Source organism: Rattus norvegicus, chromosome 4 (assembly GCF_036323735.1).
Source record: "Rattus norvegicus strain BN/NHsdMcwi chromosome 4, GRCr8, whole genome shotgun sequence".
Classification (NCBI taxonomy): Eukaryota; Metazoa; Chordata; class Mammalia; order Rodentia; family Muridae; genus Rattus; species Rattus norvegicus.
The window spans coordinates 60151458-60155674 of record NC_086022.1 but is presented as its reverse complement, the minus strand read 5'-3'; the positions used below and the strand labels follow the sequence as shown (position 1 = coordinate 60155674).

Here is a 4217-nt window from a genome sequence, read left to right as displayed (position 1 = left end):
ACACACTGACTGAGTCAAGCCGTATTTATAAGGAACCCGGGGCGGACTCATGTCCTCAAAAATGCTAATACGGTTCTCCAGCACCCTTCCAGCTCTGACAAGCTTGGCAGCACCAGCCAAGGCCTCCTCCATTCCTTTCGAGTGATGAAGGCCCAATCTTTTCCTTTGCAAGGCAGGAACTTGCTCCGCAGGCTGGGAACGTCTTACCCAGGATGCCTCATTGCTCATCACCTGGCCTCTAAGTGATGTTTTCTGAGTGAAGGGAAATTCATAGGATAGGAGAGGAATTCATAGGACAGGAGAGCCCAGACTGCAAACCTGGGGTGCAGTTACCTCTGACGTATTAAGACCTTTTTCAGAGTGAAGGCTATCAAGCAACCTTAAGCCGTCTCCAAGACCGCATGCTTGAGGAGCCCGAGCAGAGTTCAGCAAAGCAGATCGTATAGAGGAGGGTTGACAGCCTCTTTATGGGGTTTAAGGCCTGATTGGGTTTTTTTTTTTTTGGTTTTTTTTTTTCTTTTTTTTTTTTTAGGATTCCTTTAAGAAAAAAGAAATGTGGGTGGTGAACAATACAGGAAAGATGTGTCATTGTGAATAAATTAAATTTTCCTTAGGCTCTGAATGACAGAGAAGACTTAATGATACTCGATTTGTACTCAGGTTTAAAATTTCATTATTTATTTACGTGTATGTTTGTGTGCTTGTGTGAGTTTATGAATACCGTGTGCATGCAGGTATCTTTGAAGGTCAGAAGAGAGCATGAGATTCCAACAGGTCCCCCAGAACCTGAGATACAGGCAGTTCTGCATCACCATATGTGTGCTGGGAATCCACCTGGGTCCTCTGCAAAGGCATGCGCAGTCTTGACCTCTGAGCCATCTGTCCAGTCCCAAATTTATCTTTGTTTTTGAGACATGAGCTCATTTTGTATCCCAGGCTAGCCTTGAACTCACAGTCCTCGTGCTTCAACATCCCAAGTGTGCTGGAATAATAGGCCCGAGCCTCTAAGTCCAGCTCACTCTTCTCCTCTCTCTCTCTCTCTCTCTCTCTCTCTCTCTCTCTCTCTCTCTCTCTCTCTCTCTCTGCCCAAAACAGGGTTTTTCTGTAGCACTGGCTGTTCTGGAATTCACTCTGTAGACCAGGCTGGCCTGGAACTCACAGAGCTCCTTCTGTCTCTGCCTCCCGAGTGTTTGAGGTGTGTGCCACCAGCAGCTCCCTCCCACTGTCCCCATGGACTCACTCCTTCCACACCTGCTGAAGGGCAATACACAGAACCGAGGATCATGGCTGGGAGTGTTGAAATCTATTCTGACACTTGTTAAAACATTGAGAAAGACTTTATTAAAGACCATTCATTGTCAGATAGCTCGTGACTACAGCAGTAGGAGGCTTGGTTTAGTCTCCAGGCCAAATGCAACCAGGACAGTAGGACAAAGGGATCGATAGACAGAAAATAACTAAGAGGGAACACCAAGGGACGGGGAGTGACTGCTAAGCTGTCCTAAGAGGAATCGCACTAGAGGCAGGTCAAGGACTTACCATCAATGGTGAAGAATAAGAAATTAGGGCTGGGGATTTAGCTCAGTGGTAGAGCGCTTACCTAGGAAGCGCAAGGCCCTGGGTTCGGTCTCCAGCTCCGAAAAAAAAGAACCAAAAAAAAAAAAAAAAAAAAAGAAATTAACAGTACCTTTATAGATGGGGTAATAAGATTTGCTATATCGGGCTGGAGAGATGGCTCAGTGGTTAAGAGCACTGACTGTTCTTCCAGAGGTCCTGAGTTCAATTCCCAGCAACCACATGGTGGCTCACAACCATCTGTAATGAGATCTGATGCCCTCTTCTGGTGTTATCTGAAGACAGCTACAGTGTACTCATATATAATAAATCTTTAAAAAAAAAAAAAAAGATTTGCTATATCTTTGCTAATACTGGTTCTGACAGGACCCGAGAACCAACCTAACTAAAATAAGTAAATAAATAAATAAATAAACAAATAAATAAATAAATAAGGCACTGGGTCCCAAGAGGCAGCCTCCATCAGATGTGGCAGAATGTGTTCCCTATCAGCTTGGCCTGTATCGGAGCTCTGTGTCCTCCCAACACTTACACTGGACCTATACCTGCTCTCTCTCCACCACAGAGGCAGGGCTCTAGTTCATACCAAGACAGCCCGCATCCTTGAAGTTAACAGCAAGGAAAAAAAAAACAAAAAACACTAGAGTCAGCTAGAAGAATGATAGAAAGAACTAAGAGCTCAGAATTCTAGATGCTGAAACCTATTTTTCACTGTCTCCTGAGGAACACCATCAATCAATCAATAATCAATAAGTCTAATACCACTAACTGAGGTGAAGGTCTAAAGAGAGTCTGTGTGCAAGCTGAGAGACAAACTCAATGTGCCATGAGGCAACAAGATATGCAAGAGCTAGACGCCTGGCATTTTGTGTTGAATGCATGAAGGAACTTAAGTCCATTGCTCACTCTGAAATGCTGCACTGTTTAAAATAAAGGAGCTCAGCTAGGCACAGCAGTCTGTGCCTGAAACCCCAGCATTTGGACAGTATTCCTGTCTCAATAGGTCATTTAGGCTACTGAGTGACACCCTAGCTAAACATACACACACAAACACAGACACACACACACATACACACAGACACATACACACACAGACACAGACACACACACACACACACACACACACAAAACACAATGAAGGATTGAGACATGTTACAAAATTGATAAGCCTTGGAAATATTATGCTATGTGAAATAAGTCCCACACAGAGTGACACATGCTATAGGATTTTGGTTCTGACATACCTCGAATAGCAAAATTCATAGAATACAATAATGCTTCTAAGAGGCCTGAGGGAGAAGGAGATGGGGATTTACGTTAATGAGTGAGTACGGTTTTCAGTTTGAGATGACATGAAAGCGTCCTGGAGGTGGATATGGTGATGGAGGCACAGCATAGTAAGCACACTTAAATGCTGTTGAATTGTACCCTTAAAAATAGTCAAGGGGGGCTGGACAGTGATGGCGCACACCTTTGATCCCAGCACTTGGGAGGCAGAGGCAGGCAAATTTCTAAGAGTTCAAGCCCAGCCTGGTCTACAGAGTGAGTTCCAGGACAGCCAGGGCTACACAGAGAAACCCTGTCTTGAAGAAGGAGGAGAATCATCACCATCACCATCACCATCACCATCACCACCACTACCACCACCACCACCACCATCATCATTGTCATGGGGCCAGCATGATAGTGTAACCCCAGCACTTGGAAGGCAGAAACAGGTGGATCTCTGTGAGTTCGAGCCAGCCTGGTTTACATAGAAAGACCTTGTAACAAAAAAATAAAAATAAAGTGTGATCAAGGCACAACTATCCCAAGAGGGCCCACACCACATTTGGTCTCCCTTATTCTTTCCTTTGAGAAGCGTATACCAAACTCTTGGGTATGTCTTACTTTCTTCTGAGCTCCTGTCATTCTTTCTTTTTAAAGATTTATTTATTTCATTTTTTATTTTCTTTTATTGGATATTTCTTTATTTATGTTTCAAATGTTACCCCCTTTCCTGGTTTCCCCTCCAGAAACCCCCTACCCCACCCCCTCCCCCTGCTTCTATGAGGGTGTTCCCCTACCCTCCCACTCCCTCCTGCCTCCCCGCCCTGGTATTCCCCTATCCTGGGGCATCAAGCCTTCACAGAACCAAGGGCTTCTCTTCCCATTGATGCCCGACAAGGCCATCCTCTGCTACATATGCAGCTGGAGTTATGGGTCCATCACTGTGTACTCTTTAAATGGTGGTTTAGTCCCCGGGATCTCTGAGGGGTCTGCTTAGTTGAGATTGTTGTTTTTCCTATGGGGTTATAAACCCCTTCTATTTATTTCATTTTAAGTGAGTGTTTTGTCCACATGTATGTCAGTGTACCATGTACCTGCCTGGTTACCATGTACCATGTAACCTTAAGGTTAAAAGAAAACATCACATGCCCTGGAGCTCGAGTTACAGATGGTTGTGAACCACCATGTGAGAGGGAATCAAACTGGGGTCCTCTGCAAGAGCAGCCAGTGCTCTTAACTGCTGAGCTTTATCTCCAGCCCCGCACCGCCTCTCTTAAATCCTCACGCTCAACATAAATGTTAAAATATCTTTGTTAGCCACCCCCCCCTCCAAAATAATCAAGAGCTGGGTGTGGTTGCATGTGCCTGTGATC

The 4217-nt window shown here is 44.9% G+C and overlaps 1 long non-coding RNA gene across 1 annotated transcript in view; it reads left to right on the top strand.

Moving 5' to 3' along the window:
* LOC120102251 (uncharacterized) overlaps positions 1-4217 on the top strand; it is a 31676-nt gene that overhangs the window by 9190 nt on the left and 18269 nt on the right. The window lies entirely within an intron of this gene.